General features: G+C 45.3%; 1 long non-coding RNA gene across 1 annotated transcript in view; it reads left to right on the top strand.

Moving 5' to 3' along the window:
* The window catches only part of LOC147737491 (uncharacterized), a 73,114-nt gene that overhangs the window by 8,117 nt on the left and 46,548 nt on the right, over positions 1-18,449 (top strand). The window contains exon 2 of the long non-coding RNA XR_015299093.1: positions 513-579. This is a non-coding gene — a long non-coding RNA (uncharacterized LOC147737491). The remainder of the gene's footprint in view (positions 1-512; positions 580-18,449) is intronic.

Here is an 18,449-nt window from a genome sequence, read left to right as displayed (position 1 = left end):
TATGTGATTCTCCTGCAAATTTTACGATAATTATTTCTGTGACTAAGTACCCATGTTTATGCCTTCAGTAATTATTTGAAACCTTCAATATAGCTTTGAAGCTTGAGTAGCTCCACAGGTAAGGGCCTTTACCAAGGGAGCGGTCCTTTAAGGGGCTCTACTGTCTGCTACGGCTGAATATAAGGTCATTACACTGTTTGGCCCATGAGGGCAGAATGTGTTAATCAATAAAACAACAGTGTCCCAGAGATCGAGGGGGTTGAAACACCTCCGGTACTCTGAAACCTTTGATTCAAAGCTGTTGCTGTGAAACTTGAACAGTTAACAGCCGCATGCAGGACCACGGCGGTTAATTGTTGAACATTCGCAGCAATAGCTGGTAAAGGAGGCTGAAGTCAGACTCTGGTTCTCCCTGGGCTCGGTTGTTTTGTAAATCCAGGACAGTTATTTGTAAAATGTGATGAAGTGTGATTGTCGTCTGATGCAAAATTATTTCTTTACTTCCTTTCAAGGTATTCTGGGATGACAGGCAGTGCAGCGTGGCTGCCACTCTTGGGGGAACAAAAAAATTATTGTCTGGTAAGGATTCCTATAACTCTATATTTCCTTTTTCCCTGTTTCTTCTTTCTCGCTTCCCTTTCTTGATCTATGTTTTTTTTGTCTCTTTACTTCAACTTTTGACTCCCTCTGTGCACTATTCTTGTTGTTATCAAACTTCTGATAATAATATGACGGAGCCACATTCCACTCTTGGAACATGTTGGGGGGTGCAGTGCAGGCCCAGTTCCTTTTTCGGTCAGTTTTGCCTAGTAGTTTCTTAACTATTATCACATTTGTCTCCTCCTCTACACCACGTGATGGTGGTTCACCCTGATTAGAATTGCCACGCTGTTGCGCTGCTACTGCGTTTAGAAAGTGACTGTGATTTTAAGATTTTATTGAATCATTGTGTGCGTTCTAATGGGGGGAATGTTTTAAAAACGATTATAATTGCTTACCTGTGTGCGGTTACTGCATTCTTTCCAGGCACTCCTCTGCTTTTTTCTTCATCTCGGGGAGGGAGGTGGGGGGCTTGTGGGGGTCTTTTGCTCCTTCCCCGGTCCTCCACGGCTCGCCAATTGTGTAGAGGGAAGTGAGTGTTTCACTCTTGCTGCTTTACTCCACTTCCTGTCCCAGATCGATGGGCAGCGCTCTAGTTGTTCCTGAATGACCCAGCTATTTAATCTGAATGCCGGGCCGGACGCGCAGTGAACGCACGCAGCAGGCGCGCCAAAGGCACGCCTGTCTGTGTCCGTCTGGCTAAGTTTACGCCTTGTGCCAAGGACGTGGCCTTTTTATTGTAGACCCTGGTAAGCCCCTTGTTTTCCCGAGAGGACAGCTCTTGAAGTTTCAAGGATAGAAGGATAGAAGGATGTGCACTGCAGGTCGATGAACTGTGAGCATTGGGCTATAAGAGTGTGTTAACTGTAAGACAGTCATTCCATTGGGGGTAGCTAAAAAACCCAAGGGGAAACGTGTCAGCCCTACCCTTACGCATGAAACAGTCCTTTTAAGGGTATCTCCTGATCTCTAAATAAACATAGAGCAGAATTTAATGATTTTGTCTCCTCCCGTAGGCCTGATTGGGTATTTATTACTGAAACCTGGGCTAGAGATTGCTCAGAGCCTGACCTGGTGGAGGCCATCCCCTCAGGGTATGCTCTGTCCAGATTTAATAGGGGGGGTTTGGGATTACTTTATAAAGACACCTTCTTGTGCTTCACTGAGGCCCTCACAACTCCCTCAGATCCCTATCAGGCCCTATATTTCTCCTTGAAGATCCTACCCACTGATAGTTTTGTGGGAGGGGTCAGTTACCGGCCTCCTGGACGCAGAGGAATGTTTAATCAGGACTTCAGCAATCGGATTGAGCCTTATTTGGCTAGATGCAATGTCACTCTTTGGGTGATTTTAACTTCCATTTGGAGAAAACTCTGTGCTCTGAAACACAGGTTTTCCTGGAAGCTATGGACTCCTGTGGCCTTCCTCAGCTGGTGAGGAGCCCCTCTCATACGGCGGACACATTCTGGACGGGATCTTTTCTAACGATCCTAGGATAGAGGTGACTGATCCCATCCCACTCTCTTGGTCTGATCATTAAGCCATTCCATTTTTTCTACGAATTGCAGAATCACACCCAGATCCCAATTTTAAGAACAGGGTGGAGATGAAGGGAAACCGTAGCCGCATAAATAAGGAGGGTCTCTAATTAAGCTTAGTAATTATTGCTGCCTCCCCCACCTGGTTGTTAACTCAATCTATGATGATTTTTCCGACTGGCTCCTGGCGGCCCTGGACTCTCTTGCACCTCTTAAGGACCATTATGTGGTCAGAAAATGCCCTTCAGCGCCCTGGTTCACCGAAAGGTTGAGAAACCTTAGGCAGGTATGCCGACAGCAGGAAAAAATATGGCGCTGTGAGCTTATCCCTGCCGAAAGGGACCTCCATAAACTCAGATTGAAGGAATATAGGCTAGCTATTAGTGAGGAAAAGGTCATCTACTATTCCAAAATGACGGAATCCATCAAATCCCAGAGGGAACTCTTCACTGTGATTAATTCACTCCTAGCCCCCTCGGCCTCTGCCACAACCGAGGTCTCCCAGGAGCTACGTGATAAAAGGGCATGCTTTTGTATGACAAAATCAAGGACATATATTCGAGATATCCAATGTCGGAGGGTCAAAGGCCGATTGTTCTTCGGATTCTCTGGTAGCTCCTCCAAAGGATTGCCACTTGAGCGCCTTTCCCCCTATACTTCAAGAAGACACTGAGCGGATGTTAAGTGGAGTTAGATCTGGCACCCCCACGGAGGCCTGTCCCCTGAAGTTCCTGAATCTAGGAATGGAGGCTATTGTTCCTACTTTGACCGTAGTTCTTAATGCCATTATTACTTCTGGCCAGTATCCCACTGCCTGGAAAACGGCCGTGGTTAAACCTCTCTTAAAGAAGCTCTCAGGCGGTAGCTGCATGGATGGCAGAGAACTATCCAAGACTCAATGGGGACAAAACTGAGATTTTAATTTTCGTAGACAATCAGGAGATTTGGTCCAGGGCCTGGAGGCCAGATACGCTTGGATCTTGCCCTCGCCCTGGCCTCAGTGGCAAAAATCTAGGCTTCATAGTTGATACCTCCCTCTCTTTGGGCCCCCAAATAAATAGAAGTCTGCACCTGCTTCGGAATGATAAGACCTCTCAGAAAGATATGTTAATTTCTCTCCCCCTCCACGCGGAAACAGGCAGTGGTGGCCCTTGTGTTGTTCAGATTGGATTACTGCAATTCCCTTTCTGTAGGCATAAATAAGGGTCTCCTACACCGACTCCAACTTGTGCAGAATGCTGCTGCCAGGCTGGTGATGGGCCTTCCTAAATTCCACTCTGTTGCGGCTACCTTCTATAGCCTTCTTTGGCTTCCTTTGGGTCAGAGAATTGAGTTTAAAGTAATTCGGTGACTGTGCCTACATTCAGAAAATCTAGATGGGGGGAGGTCCTTTTCGCTTGCTGCGGACAATTTGCTGAACTCCCTTCCTCTTTCAATTTCGATTCTGGAAACTCATTCCGTAAGGCCTTGAAGACCTGGCTCTTTACCAATACGAATCTGTACGACCTCTATCTATGGACACCCCTAATCATGACACTGATTGTAAAGGAGTGCGGGGATAACCGCAGATAGACCGTGAGATGGTACGGGAAAGTTCTGATAAAACGCGTAAAGCGGATTATAATGATGCTTTTAAATAGCCAACGAACACTAGTCACTGTAAATGGGGTATGAGGTTTAATTCTTCGATTGCTTAAACTGGAACAGAGATTAGATGAAGGGCTCAGGGGGAAACTGGGGGTCTTGATGTACTTTAAAGTTTCCCCAAAGGATGCGATTGCCAGTCCACTAACATGTAAATTATATTAACGGTTTAGTTTTCCACATCAAAAAGGGAGCTATGTGATGTATTAAATTGAGGAGGGTATTGTGACCGAGCTGTGGAGTTTGAAAAATGAGCAATGAAATGTTGCACACTGTTTGACTGTTGTAGTAGATAGCACTGATAAATGACGCTTTACACCTGGCTTGATGCTTATGTACAGAAACTTAGAAGTTGGATTTTATTAATAGTTGTGTATATATTTTCCCCCAGATAAACCCCTGATGAAGGGTAATCCGGAAATGCATTGGGTGTTCTTGAATAAATTGTGACCTGTGGAAACACTATTCTCCTGTGTTATTTGTGAAAAGACGTTGATAAAGAAATGAAATGAGTAAAATAAATTGAAGAAAACAAAGCATAAAAAGATTGATAAAAATGGAGTAAATATGGATTAACGGAAGTATAACATGAGTTTGATTTATTGGACTTATTTGAGCTTGACGGGGTCATAATTTGCTCCTCTTCAGTTTGGTTTCACAATTGCAGCGCAATTGGGCGGAGCACGGAGCAAGCTTGCATGCCGAACAAAGGTTGAAAATGAATGAATATGGAGAAAGCTAAAAGCGAACAACAACAAAAAGGTGTGCATCTTACCAAAACTGTCTTTGCAATGAATGTTCATTGACCCTCATTTTTGGAGCTGGGTAACTATTTTGAAGGGCCTCGGCAAACATTGACAATTTTTTCACCTGAAAAGTCTGTGTGATGAGAAGATCGACTTGAATTCCATTTGTGGCTTTCACCAGACTAAAGGGGGGCAGCCCCATCAATTGAAAGTGAAAGAACACACTCCCAGTCAGCACTTCCAACTGCGCCTCATTGCTACCTAGGCTTGGGCGTGCACAGCATCATCTGATGTGGCTAAAACTCCCCCTAATATGTCTCAACCTCACTAGGGCCTCAGTAACCAGGCAGCGGTCAGCCAATGCCCTTCAGGTAAACAAGCATTGGCATAGCCAGTAGGTCTCACCTTTGGGACCTTATAAGTGTCTGACCCCTCTATCTACACTGATGTAATTGGAAACTTCTCCCCACCACCAATCCTGACACACGCTTTCAGGTCTGTATGGAGATAGGCCAAAAAATGAACAAGGGCCTCATCCAGTCCATATTCTAAAAGGATGGACCATAGATGGGACCTATTAACAACATCGAAAGCTGAGGACTGGTCTATAAAAGCTAAGTAAAGTGGCGAGTGCTGTGCAATAGTGTACTTCCCTATGATCAAATTAAGATTAAGACTTTGCTCGTTTGTGCAAACTTTACCCCTGAAACCTAGTTGGCATTGTTTTACAATCTGATTGTCCTCTGTCCAATTAACATGTTTGTGTATAAAACGCTGCCTACAATTTTAAGGGTGTTCTCTATGAGGGAGATCGGTCTACAGCAACAAGGCTGTGTGCAATCGCCCTTTTTAAAAATGGGAACGATCATGCTAGTGCACCATGTCTTAGGCAGTGGGGCATTGGTTAGAATATTAAAAATATTTAACAACAGTGGGGCCCAAAAATCTGGTTTATATTTAATAAGATCGATGGACAACCCATCAGGGCCAGGAGTTTTATTGCCCGCACTCTGACCTCCTAGCCTCCTCAACCTCGTTTATTGATAATGAGACTCCAGGTGGCACCCTGTTAATAAAAGGGTCGGATTAAAAAGCAGGCTCTTGGTAAAAAGTGAAAAAGTGACTTTCCCAGGTAGCGCTCATTATGTTGCAGCTGATGGCAGTTAACGGTTGTCCCATTGATCTTAACTCTTTAATGGTAGTCCAAAATATATTCCCATTATTTAAGCTGGCAGCATTAATGAGCGCATCCCAGTGCTCACCTAATAATTGTTCCTTCCTTTTAGCAATAGCCTGCTTATATGTTAACCATAAGGACTTGACCACATCATCACACCTAGGGCCTGGGCCATCTAAGGAAGGCTTCTTGGCCCTGAGGATGGGGATCCTTCCTGTTAAACCCCATTTGCCCCCCTGGAAACGTTCATTTACATCTAACCAATGCAGATTATGCGGAGAAACCAAAGAAGATATGCTGCATCTCCTATGCATATGTAAGGGCCTAGACCAGGAGAGGAGAGAACTGTTAAAACCGCATATAAATGAAATGCACATTCGGACGTGCAGACAGGCAGTGAAGGCATGCTTCAGCGGGGCCAATGTAAAACTAACCTGCAGCTTCGTCCGCTTTATGAAAAACGCCCAAATAAAGCTTTTTGCCACTGCCTGAGCACAGTAGCGCACACCCAAGCTCTTATAAATGGCAACTCCCTTAGACTTCCACTACGTTCTGACTCTGAGTCAGTTGTTCACGCTCTCACAATAGACTATTAGATTTACGGACATTGGCGTCACCCCAGACGAGGACACACCCTTAGCCTTACTTCAACTTTATACCTTCACTGCAAAACAAACTGTATGAACTTTGTAACCAGGATATCGTTCGATTTTAAAGTATATCCATTACGCTTTTTAAGACAAAATGAAATTATGTCATATATATGTATTTGTTTACAAATTTTATATTGTGTGTACTGCTAGAATTTTTATTAATCAAGCAATAAACTAAACTAAACTAAACCTAGGGCTTTGAGATAGGGCCTTGCGGAGCTTCCTGTTGACAATTGAGCACTTCTGATTGAACCATCTAGGTTCGCGCAGTATGTACGAATGGGTTTGACAGCGATGATTTAATGGCTCCACTGAGTTTGGTAAAGGCGCTGATAGCCACTGGGTGTGCAACAGGGCGTCTAAATAGATGTTAATAAGATTCATGTTTCCACTAACCAGTTTAGTGTACAACCTTGCAACATTCCAGATTAAGATGAGGAGGTCTGAACTTGCTGAGGTCTTCGTTTGCATAGGGGGGATAAGTGGGTTGTGGGAATAGTACACTCAGTTACTGGCAGGGCATGAGGTAACCTAATCTCAGGATCAGTATTTTCCCCGAAAGTTGATAGTCAGTCTTGGGACTCTAATCCAGATAAGGCCTGGAACCTAATAGATGTAGTAATTCAAGAGGAATTGTTGGTGAAAGGAGCATGACTTGGTTTGTAGAAATAACCAAGGGGTAGTGCGCTTATGCTAGTGCTATTAGGTGTTATGAATTCGCAACACCTTAGTAGGTGTCTCGCCAAAGAAGGTCTGCGAAAGATAATTAGAATACTTTACCCTTCGATATTTTTTGTAGATGCACTGACTTACCCAACCCTGCCTGCCATATTAATATCCTGTATTTCGGATATATGGAAACTTCTATGCCTTGATAGCCAGTCCGCACATTTATTGCGTAGATGGTCCCATGACTCATACTGAGCCCTCTTTAAGGTAGGTACTCCTGCCAGTACCAACACATAAGGGCAAGCAGCGGGTGGCAGACTCAGGACATCCTGATTAGCCATTCATACTTGGGGCGGCAGGAAATTTAATGCACAAGGTACTAAACAACCTGTTCTGATTTGAGCCCCTGGGCCTGTTTCAACTATTAGCACCATCCCTTGGTATTTGAAATGGTTATTGATATAGGGGTGTGCGGGGACCCTTTCCTATCTATGGGCAATTGAGGCAGCCCCTGGATTGATCGTATATCGGGTGAAGGGTGATTGCGGGAGCAGTAACTCTGGCGGTTTACAACACAATTTCGGCATCAAAAATACTCATACCAACACCTACAGTATCGATGGCCCTGCTCCCATCAACCTCTTTGATTTCGGCCACCTTTTCCCCCCACTGTCCCCTTAAAATGTTTGGCTACTAAAATAGCCACCCGCCTTCTTATCCAGGGTAGATGAAAAGAACAGCTGGGGAAAGAGTTGTGACCTCATTCTATGCCAATCTTTGGAGAGGAGCTGTGTCTCTTGGAGGAGGCACACATCTGCCTCCATGTTATCGAGGTAGGAAAGGATGGATCTCCTTTTATTGGGATTGTTGAGACCTCTCACATTGAAAGTGAGAATTTTCAGTGTGGGCTGGGAAATAGTGTGTCATAGTGAGTGCACCAGCTTTTGCCTGTATTTGGGTCCCTGTGATCCCTCTTATCCCTGAGCTCCCAACGTCTGCCAGGCCTCCATTGCCCTATGATCCTCTCTTCAACGCCTTTAACCTGCATACCAGTTCTCCACCCTCCCCTCCCTAACCCCAACTTAGAAACCCATTAACCTCAAATTGTCCAGGGCCAGCCATTCGTACGTACGCTTCCTTGGAAGTCGGAATAGTTGGGAATGTGTGTGGCCTGTTCCCCGTGTCTCTATACTCCCCGTGTCTCTACGCTCCCCGCAGACTTCTTCGCCGCCCACCAAGCCTTGCAAATGTCACTTATCTGTCCCTCAGTCGTTCACGGTGTCATCATGGGGGAATGTCTCCTTCGACAATGTCTTCAGAAATGCCAGTCTTTCTTGTGACATGGTCTTGGGGTCCGGTCTTGTTGCTCGCTCTATGCTACGCCTCCCGTAGACCTTATGCCATCTTTCTCAAGGAGTTTTATTCTGTGGGCCCTCTGTCTCCTCCTGGATTGGATTCTCGATGCCCAGCACCTGGCAAGTGTCCTGCATGGATCTGAGCTGGAGGAGTTTGCCCTGCTATATGAAAATCAGCCAGAAAGGGTGACCCAAAGAATACGGTATTCCTTGATTTCGAAGACGCGTGGTTGCCACTCGGAACACCCAACACTTTTGAAGGGGTATTAGAGCCAGGGCTTGGTACAAAGCTTTGGAGTGGTCATGATATCTTAGTGGTTGCTTGTCCCTGGCAGTTCGTAGTGTACACTCTTTTAGTTGAAAGTCTGGAATGTAAGCCAAAATATCCGGTGAGGGCGCCCAGTGTGCTCCTGAAGAGACCCTGCAGGCATTGTGTGATGTCTGGCCCTTCTTCTTTAGGTGGAACTCCCTTAACGCGAATGTTGTTTCACCAAGACCGATTCTCCAGGTCTTCTGTGTGTGCCTGGAGATCGCTCTGTTGAGCCTTGACCCGGAGTATCTCTTTCTGTAGATGCTCCACCTCCTCTTCCCGGGCATGCCCCTGATCCTCGATAGAGGCCACACGGTCCCAAACGGCATCGACGTCCCGCCTTATCATGAGGCGGGACATTGATGCCGTTTGGGAACGTGTGGCCTCCATCGGTTATCTCCTTCATTTCCCCCGCTATTTCCCTTTTCAGCGTCTGCAAGCGTCTGCAAGTCGCCTCGTAATACACTGAATAGCGACTCTAAAATGGCGTGGGTGACTGGGGCTTCAGAGGTGTCCGCATCTTGACTGATTTGTGTCATTGGGGAGAGCCTCCCTTCTCTGCTGCCGGTCATCGGGAGCTTGGTCAACATCTTTGTTAGATTCTGATCCTTCTTGCTTCTCACTGAGGACATGGCTGCTATATCTCTTACCACATCACCAGACAGGCCTGCCTTGTCGTGAGGGTCCCAGCCCCAGTGGGTGGCTGTCATCGGGTTGTCCTCCCGCTGAGCTCCACTACCCTGTTGCATGATTGTGAGGGCCATAGTTGTCACTCCCTTTCAGTCTCGTCCGGGCCTTGCTGCCTTCAACCGTCTGCTATTGCCCTGCTGGGCATCTGCTGCTTGTTCTCAATACTCTAAGCACTTTGCGCCCAAACCTGCAGTGAATCCCCCTGTAGGCCAGCAGCCCTATCTGATCCTGGAGCACTAGATGTCTTTTTGGGCCACTGCGGCTAATTCCTGCACTATGTGCTTGCAGGCCGTGGCCTCCTGTGTCCTCTGACTTGGCAGTCAGCTCCAGAGAGACTACTCCATGCCCGGGCCCCTCATCCATTGGCCTTACAGTGTTATAGTTCATATCTAATTCCCCTTATTGGATTTTGTCATTTTAGTGTCATTTTGTTCAATACATTTTCCTTTATTTTTCTATTTCGTTTTGGGTTTTTTATTGTTTTGCATTTTGACTTTTACTTGTTTGGTTTCTGCATAAATGTTTTACATATTACCTTAAGTTAAGCCTGCCTGTTCGGTGCTTAGGTACGACGGGGTTGATCCTAGGTTAATTTAATGGCTTTGAAAGTTCACTCTGACAACGGTTGTGATTGTTCCTCATCTACCGCAAATAGAAATTCAGTTTCTTACAGAAACTATCTGAAATTATCTGCAAAACAGGCAGTTGATAACCTACCAGGGTTGAAACACCCTGTGGACAAATTGGAATATGGGACGAGTATTGAGTGGCAATAGAACTTCTAAAAATATTCAGCTTGCAGATGAACCAAGAATCACGCTTGAATGTCACAACTTTTCAAAACAAGGTAGTCAGGAAAGTGTGACGAATATATTGCAGCTCTTTGCATTTTGACAGCCCCAAGCAAATTTGAGAACAGAGTGGATGTATGTAGCAGAGATGAGTCTGTTCACCCAATGTGAGTGGTGATATCCGCATTGCTGATCTGCCTGAAGTTATGATGCTGCTGGCAGTAGCATGTCTGCTAAAAGCGATGACGTGACTGTGGGAACTATAAAGCCAAATAAGAGAAATTTATCTTCCGACACCGCAGTCTTCGTGACTGAGAGCAGTAACACTGAAGACTCTGAGACTCACAGCAGTAATTTCTCCTTTCAGAGCGTTATTGCTGCAGATGGAGTGAAGCCAAGAAAGCATTTGAAGCATTTGGAAATGCATTTTCTAGTTTTGTTGCTTTTTGGTTTGATTTTTATTGCAGGCTGTTATCTTCGGTTTAAAGGGAAAGATGTTGTAGTGTGTGACCTTAATGCTGCAGTTTACATTTCATTACCATCATTTTCCTATCCTGGAAAATTTCCAAGGTGTAGGAAGTTTCCTATTCAAGAGTTCTTTCTTCAGCTTCTGGGCAGTTGTCGCTCTGTGGCGATCTGTGGTCCTGTTTCTCTGCTCCTCTTGTAGCAGCTCCTATCAGAGCTTCATCCTCCCGCCAATGATAATAAGATGCCAGGCATCACCCAGCACACAGCACAGCCTATGATGGGCTACGTCTATCTGCTCGGCGCAGTTAGAGCGAAGATAAAGTTCTCCTGACCTATCAGGCTGTGAATGTAACCTAAGGGCTTAAGATGAAATGAAGAGCTTACCTCCTTCCTGAGTGGCTCCAGTCTGCTGTGTGCAGACCCGATAGCTGGCAGCACCCTGGAGTATGTATGTATAAATCGGATTATGTTGGAAGTAACCTGCAATCTAGTGGCAGGCAGCACCCTGCCATAGAGTAGGATTTCTCATAGTATTTTATTTCCTGGCACATAATGGAGATTGTCTTTAACTGGCAGAAGAACAACACTGACCATACATTTTTTCTGGGTTTGTCTTTAAAATGACGTACACATTAGTAATGGCATTTCGTTCTGCTGGAATAATAACACAAGTTATCTTGCACTCTATGTTGTTGCATGGAATTTTGGTTGCAATGCATTCCATGTTTCATTCAAACGTGCTTTCTACAGGGCGCATACATGATTTGCTGCTGTAGAGAAATAATGCTCCTGTGTACTGTGGCAGACTCAGAAATTTTGAAAAACTTCATGATTTTTCTTTCAGCAGTTCAAAGTAAAACCTTTCAATTTTTGACTCAATCATTTGGCAGAACCATAACTTAGTACCATTAAAATAGTTGTGATGGGGAACATTCATGTGGGGTTAGGACTGGCTCGACCAGAGTGCTTGCTGACTTGGAGGAGTATGGAGTTGACCACCTTGCCTGTCCCGGTGGGGAATTAAGCCATTGATGCTTTGCTGCAGCCTCATTTACCCTGATAGCTGGTCAACAGTTTGAGGAGGAGGAGGGGAAGAGCTGGCTAAGTGTGCCGTGAGGCTGGTAGTTTAGTACATCCCTGAGAAGTGAGCTTTGAGTCATGTAGTGTTCCTCTTATACCACGTGCAATTCATCCTCTCCAAAGCCTCAAGAATTCCTGGGTGTGAAGGGCGGCTGATTCTGATTGGGTGGTTGATAGTTTTCCAGAAACTCATGTTTTTGATTATTCATGTTTGTCAGTAGTTAATTAAACACGTCCATGGGTTTTATCTCTTCAGTTGACTCAAGCTGCAATAAAGGTTTCTTTGTCATTGCAAAAAAAAATGTGAACGGGGAAGCAAGATGGCGCCCGTGTAGTGGTGGCCATTTGCAGCGCAGCAGTGAGGATATGGACCTGTTATGATCAACCTTGCTTGTAGCCGGTTACCGTTAGCCTAAAAGCCGCACGTTTTATGCTGAAGGATCTCATGCTGATTACCTTACTTGCCGGGTGTTTTGGCCGGGGGTGCCGAGCACAATTGCACAGTCGGTAGCCTTCGCTAGAGCTCTACTCTCTTCCTTCTGGAGGATCCGAGCAGACACGAGTGGGCGGAGCAGACCGAGAAGCCGAGAGGAAAGATCGGCGGAAAGGCACCGACGGAGCTCGGGTTTCTTGCGGAGGCAGAGAGGTGTAATGGCACCCAAAACACTATCAAAGGCTGCGGCGGCAGCTCGAAAAAAGGCGGAATTGGAGGAGATAATACCCATTGGAGAAACACAGCGGGGGACGCAGTTGCAGACGCCTCCTGCAGGACTGATTAAAAAAAGTAAGCAGATCACTGCCAGGACTCGCCAGGCTACGGCGTCTACTGTGGACTTACTTCTAAGGAGCGGTAAGGAGAAGGAGGCAAACACTACTGTGGTTAAGGAGTTGGGGGAGTGGGCTAATGCTCAGGAGGTTTCAGGTCCAAAGCAGGGGATGATTGCCTCTGCTATTGATGGCGCTATGCAACCCTCCCCCTTGGGGAAGGATGTCAACTGTACCCCAAAGCCTCATCCCACGCTCCCAGATGCCCAGTTAATAGATCAGCTGAAAGATGCTCCTCTGGGGTCGCCCATGGTTGGGAAAAGTACTGCTGCTACCGCTGATAAAACAGAGCAACCAGCTACTTGCATCACAGGGAGCAGCGACAGTTTTGCCCAGGATCAGATTAGCCCGGGTGCTATAAAGGGACATCAGGCCCAATGCGCCCCCGAAACTACTTTAATGAATAGCGACCTGACCAGAAGGGAAGAATTTGTATACTCAGATCCCCCAGAAACCAGTAGCGGCAAAAGTACGCAAGAGAAGGCCCCTAGTGAGTGCTTCTTCTCCGTTTCTGAAGGCGCGGAGTGGTCAGAAGCGGAGGATGAGCAAAGCTCTTATCTGGGAGACAGTAATGTAGAGTCTGAGAGTGACCTGGAACAAGAACTTGCAGCGACTGCAATAAAAGCAACGGCAACTTCAAAAGCACATGAGAAGCCTCAGCGGGATCTAAGCTGGGACCATTCCTCAGCAATGATGCTCCACGGTAGCCCTATGTTGGAAGCAACTCATCCCCCAATCCTGGAAGTGATCCATCAGGCAGTTCTAGAACATAGGGAGTAAGCGCGCCAGGACAGCGGTAAATCCCAAGCGGCTATGAGGAAGATGCAGAGCATGGTTAGAAAACTCTCCAAGGCCTGTGTGAATATGGGGGAGTATCTAATCTTCAAGAGAGAGTGGTCACCACAGAAACTGAAGTAGCAACGGTCGCTAGTAAAATGGAGTCTCAAGGAGCTCAGGTCATTAACATTCAATGGAAATTAGAGGACATGGAGAATAGGCTCAGGCGAAATAATCTTAGGGTGCTGGGAGTACCCGAGGGAATGGAAGGTTCAGATGTCAGAGGTTTCGTCATCAAGCTCTTTGAATATGCATTTCCTGAGCTTTCCAGTTGGAATTGGGCCGGAGAAGTACAGAGGACACCTTTCAAACTGTGCCGTAATGCAAGAGAGGGAGACAAACCGAAAGCAATTTTAATCTACCTGGGCAACTTTATTCTGAGGCAGGCTTTAGCCGAAAAAGCGAGGCCAGACGCGAAGAGGTTGAGTGAAGGGGTTTCTTTTTTCGTATGCCCAGACTTCTGCCACACGACGGTGAGGAGACGCTGGAGACTAAGGCAGTTGATCAAGCCCTTTGAAGAGAAGAAAATGCAAGCCTACCTTATAAACCCAGCACAGTTGAAGATAATAAACGAAGGGCGGACACATTATTTCTCATCCGAAATAAAGGAGCAAGAGAATCTGGACTCTCTAGGCAGGAAATAATGTATGTTTTGGGTCCTATAGTTCAGCTTGGTAAGGATGGATAAATAGGGCTTAGTGCTGAAGCTAGTATAATAAGAGGTACCATGGTTGTCACATTTATTTCGGTTGGTTGTTTAAATTAGTCCTCACTGTTTGCACCGCAAACCATCACATGCACATACCAAGGTCTGAGCGCTTCATGTGGGAGGGTGCAGGACACAGGGGGGGTAGGGGACAGAGTGGGGTGGAGGGCGTGGGAGGGAAGGTAATGGGGGAGGAGGAGGTGGGGGGAGGTAAGGCAGAATTTTTTTTAAATTAGAAATTCTGGTGCTATGCAGTTTCGTTTTGTCTTTTGCTCGGTCTGGGTAATGGTATAGTTAAGGTTCTAATACAAATGCTTCAAAAGAGTGAAGGTGTTAATTTAGAACAACTGAATGTTGAACATTAGAATCTGTACATTTAATGTTGGGGGTTGAATGACTGGAGGAAGCGTCAAAGGTTATCTCATTTTGTTAAATATAATGGAATTGATGTACTTTGTCTCCAGGAGACCCATCTACCCTGCACAAAGAGGAATCTGATGAATATCAGAGGTTTTGAGATGTTGGATTGTTCGTCGTAAACCTCCTCAGTCAGGGGAGTTGCAATCTTAGCAAGATCCTCCTTGTGGGGGGCAAGCGGTGTAAAGCAGATTCCCTAGGGAGATGGGCAGTAGCTGAGCTATGTATGGGTTACACACTTTGTGTAATCTATGGGTCTAATCAAGATGATCCCGAGGTTTACGATGCTTTGGAAGGAGACTTGGTCAGCTGGCCCACCCCAATTATAGTTTGTGGTGATCTAAACATTTCTGTTGATTTGTATAATCAGTCTTCATTTGCAGGACGGAAACCTAGAGTGTTCCGGGTATTGGCTGCCCTCATAAGCTCGAATGGGCTGAAGGATGTTTGGGGGGATAAGGAGCCGAACAACCCAGGTTTTAAATATTTTTCGAACCCTTTCCAGAAATATACCAAGTTAGATTATTTTTTAATTTCCTCTTCCGAAATAAAGAAGGACAGTATTAGGAAACTTCTGAAAGTAATCTCGGATCATAACCCGTTGATACTGTCTGATGAGCTGGATAAGGTAGCAAGGAAAAAAACTAGTTGGACATTCCAAAGAAGGCGATTAGCGGACAACAGATTTGTAGAACATTTTAGGAAATGGACAGTGGAATTTTTTGACGCAAACCGGTATAGTACATCGCGAAATGGCATATGGGACGCATTTAAAGCCGTTCTAAGGGGGAAAACCATAAGCTGTTCAGCACGGCTAAGGAGAGAGGATAGAAGAGAGGTAGAGAGACTTACGGGGGAATTAGCTGAAGCAGAAGAACAGCATGTCAGAGATATTGGACTCGGAGAGGAAGGTGTAGAGAGCCAACTTAAATTGATGATCGTAAAAGCAGAACTTCAGAAAATGGTAACTCAGAAGGCACCTAGCGACTATCAAACCTCAAGGGCCAAGCGTTATTAAACAGGGGAGCAAGCGGGTAGGGCACTGGTGTTACAAATTAGACAAGATAAGGTCAAGAATATGATCTCTAGTATACAGGAGGAGGGTGGGGATTATACCGAACCAGAGGATAAATTACGGGTCTTTAAGAACTTTTATCAATCATTGTATAATGAGGAGGTGTATTCTAGCTGCCCTAGTGAGGAGAGTGCTGATGAAGGGCCGGTACTGGATGAACGGGGGAGAGAAGAGCTGGATAAGGATTTAACGATGAATGAGATTAGGGCGGCTCTACAGGAGCTAGCCGCCGGCAAAGCTGCAGGTCCCGATGGCATTCCTCTGGAGGTATACAAAAGCATTGAAACCGAGATTGCCCCACTGCTGCTGGACCTCTTTAATGGTATATTGTGTTCAGGTATAATTCCAGATTCCTGGAAAGAAACAAACATAATCGTATTTCACAAGAAGGGGAAACCAAAAGAAAACCCTGGGTCATATCGCCCAATCTCACTCATTAATGCCGATACAAAGTTGTATTCAAAAGTTTGGGCCAAAAGATTGGGAAGGATCATTGGCAGTCTTGTTTCTCCGTGGCAGCATGGGTTTGTTCCTGGGCGAGGTACGACTGATCACACTAGACGAGCTATAGCACTGTTTGATGCCCATGATGCCGCGGGGGGGAGGATGGCCATGATCCTCCTCAATGCGGAAAAAGCCTTTGACCATGTGGTATGGAAATACCTATGGGGTATATTGGCTGGCAGAGGTTTTGGATCTAAGGTTATGAGAGCTCTAAGAGCAATGTATCAAGATCCTGTAGCCCGAGTTCAAGTAATGGGGGAGAGCTCTGACAAGATTTTAATTAAGAGGGGGACACGTCAGGGGTGTCCCTGCTCTCCGATTCTCTTTTCATTATATATTGATCCTCTGATTCAGAGGATTTTAGGTTGTCCGCAGATCGGCCCAATTGTGCTCAATGGCTATACAAATAAACTGCTGCCTTATGCCGACGATCTGGCAGCAATAACCTCTGATCTCGAGCAGGCGATGCCAATTTTGGCTCAACTTGCAAAGGATTTTGGCAGCCGGTCAGGGTACCTACTGAATGAGGGAAAAACGCAAATGATCTGCAATAAAAACATCATTAAGGCAGATGCTAGATATGTGGATTTGGCTGTATATCTTGAGGTGAGAGTCAACTCCTCTGTCGATAGGATTATTGCAGGCAACTATTTGCCTCTTATCAAAACAATAGAAGCCGATCTGAAAAGAATCGATGTGCTGCTACATCTCTCTCTGATAGGTAGGGTAAATGTGTTAAAATGACGATGTTCCCTAAAGTGCTGTATTTTTTCCGGGCTATACCACTTCTTTTAGAGGAGAGAATAATCAAAAATTTGGAATCAATTTTCATAAGGTTTATCTGGCAGTATGGTAAAGTCAGGCACTCTATCAAATATATGTCACTCCCTCATGAAAGGGGTGGGTTGGCTATGCCAAATATTAGGCTCTATCATTGGACATGCCTCTTGACACAAATAACTTTTCTTTTTCAACCAGATGTAAGCTCGGGCGCTGTAAATGAACCTAATCAAAGTCCCCCCTCCATATTTGAGCTGTTATTGGGGAGGAAGGCTATTGGTCTTTTGATGTGTGAAGTTGAGCGCCTATACTATAAGAGATCTCGGTATAAGGTCCTGGAAGGGGCTTGGTGGACCTGGAATGTGGCCCAAAAGTTTTTGAATATTCCAAAGATAAATGCCTACCTCCATCTGTGGAACTCTAGCCTTTTTCCTCAATTTGGCACGGATAGGAATTGTTTGTTCTGGATGGAGCAGGAAGTGAAGATTCTGGGGGATATTATGGAAGGAGACTCCATTTTTTGTTTGAATATATTTTATTGGTTTATGTAAGCAGTTAGTTGATACATAGATGTACCATGCCAATATAAAACGATAGGTAATATTTCACATACAATTGCGCAAAAGAAAATGTGGCACAGTAAGGTGTGACAATGGCATCGCTCATCAAGATAGTTTCTATGTGTACCAGTTTGTGTAACAGAGAGGCCTAGGCAACATTGATAGGTAATGTAGCTGAAATGTACGTAATAACACTCTATATGCAGGGCATTGCAACCCCAGGATATTGTGAGGTGAAGTCCAGTAGGAGGTGGCATGTACTAGTTACTCTTTTACGTGTTTACCTCATTTCTGATTGGTAGCGTGTGGTAGCGCCAGATGCGTCGTGCGATCAGGAGTGTCGAATATCAGATGTGTTCAGTCCTCCAAGTCAACATATTCAATAGTTCAACAAATATGGCAGTTGAATCTGCCACAGTAACTTACGAACTAGTCCCAATCGGGGACAAAGGGCAAAACAGGGTAAAAACTGTGAAACAAGATAAGGTCTCAGGTGCCACTAAGTGACCGCCAAGTGGGGCGGGAAAAAAAAAAGGGAAAAAGAAAAAGAAATGGGGAGGGATAGGACGTGTCATTGGGAGTACAGTGTTGTTAGGTATGTCAGTGTACAGCCGTATAGGCGAGTGCTCGGATCCACGGTCAGTGTGGCAGGGGTGCGTTGGAGTCATCGATGGAAGGAGACTCCATCCTTGGGTTTGAAATTATCCAGCAGAAGTATGGTATTCCTCCTAATCATTGGTTTATGTATGGCCAGATTGTAAAAACTTTGTCGGCCTTTAGACCTAGGAGGTTTTTGGGAACTGATAATTCAATGATTGAATATCTATCAAAAGGGGGTAAAAAGATCAAAATAGTATACATTCATCTGCTGTTAGGGGAGCCAGATGATTTGGAGAAATCTGAGTCCTCTCTGGCGTTGAAATTTGTAGACCCAGATGCTGATCTTGATCAAGCCCTACTTTTAAATAGGAAACTATTTCGTTCTTCCAACTTGAGGGCACAGCATTACAAAACATTGTTTAAT

The sequence above is a fragment of the Lissotriton vulgaris genome, chromosome 1_1, assembly GCF_964263255.1.
Source record: "Lissotriton vulgaris chromosome 1_1, aLisVul1.2, whole genome shotgun sequence".
In the NCBI taxonomy this organism is placed as follows: domain Eukaryota; kingdom Metazoa; phylum Chordata; class Amphibia; order Caudata; family Salamandridae; genus Lissotriton; species Lissotriton vulgaris.
This window is presented reverse-complemented; position numbering and strand designations above follow the sequence as displayed.